Source organism: Penaeus japonicus, unplaced genomic scaffold, assembly GCF_977035675.1.
Source record: "Penaeus japonicus unplaced genomic scaffold, GWHDUDI00000001_assembly GWHDUDI00000019, whole genome shotgun sequence".
Taxonomy (NCBI): Eukaryota; Metazoa; Arthropoda; class Malacostraca; order Decapoda; family Penaeidae; genus Penaeus; species Penaeus japonicus.
The window spans coordinates 13,817,803-13,818,970 of NW_028234421.1; the positions used below are offsets into that span (position 1 = coordinate 13,817,803).

The window sequence follows — 1,168 nt, forward strand, 5'->3', positions numbered from 1 at the left end:
CATCTGAGCGAATAAAAACAAGCAAAAACATATGCAAAGCACTGAAACAAATACGCACCACACATACCCGCGCGCGCGCGTGCACACGCACATACACATACACACAGATAGATATACACGCACACGCACAACCACACAGAGATATATATACACACACACACACACATATATATATATATACATATTTATATATATATACATATATACATATATATACATATATACATACATATACATACATACATACATACATACATATATACATACTACATATATATATATATATATATATATATATATATATATATATATATATATATATATATATATATATAGAATATATATATATTGTGTGTGTGTGTATGTATATATATATATATATATATATATTATATATATATAATATTATATATACATAAATATATCTATACCTATACAGTTTATATACAGTTTGCATGTGGCTTTTTTCCGCAACACGAAAGTTCTTATCGGACACAAACCTGCCTACTTGAATTTCCAACAAGCAACATAAGAAGTATCCACGGAGCGATAATCACTTATCTCAGCACATGTTTAAACCAACATCAGATTCATGAACCAAATCACAGTTACATAAAATAATCTTCCTCTTAGTTTAACTTGAAGACAAAACAATGATGAATAGAAAGCCAGCCAAAAGACACCTGTACACTTACTCGACGACAGGGAAACACTCGCTCCTTCTCCGCGCCAGACCGGCAAAGTTAGTAATCGTTCGCCCAAACTGTCGTACCGCACTCGTACCGGCGGGAGGGGCTGGGGGTGGGAGCAGGGGTGGGGGGTGAGGAGAGGGGGGGGAGAAGGAGGGAAGAGGTGAACTGCTGGAGGAAAAGGGAGAGGAGGGTTGAGGGGAGGGGGAGTGGGGGTAGAGGGGGGAGGGGAGGCTAGAACAAGAGTTCGCCGCTCTGCCGACATGTTTGTTATCAAATGACCTCTGAGACAATTGTTTACTTAGCTATGGACATGACAAGAGTGGAAATGAGACTTCTATATCTTTTTTTTTCATGCTGAGGCCAAGATGCCCAAGTGTGTAAGGTTATTGAAACAAAACAAAAAAAAATGAATGAAGAAAGTAAGTTATCACGCACTCACTAGGTACCTTTTTACATACGATGAAATAAACATAGAT

At 37.2% G+C, this 1,168-nt stretch overlaps 1 protein-coding gene across 1 annotated transcript in view; it reads right to left on the minus strand.

The window, feature by feature from the left end:
• Positions 1-766, minus strand: part of LOC122251196 (uncharacterized) — a 55,054-nt gene extending 54,288 nt beyond the window's left edge. The window contains exon 1 of the mRNA XM_043012913.2: positions 696-766. The gene's annotated coding sequence lies outside the window, so the exon portion shown is untranslated. The remainder of the gene's footprint in view (positions 1-695) is intronic.
• Between the last annotated feature and the right edge of the window lie 402 nt (positions 767-1,168).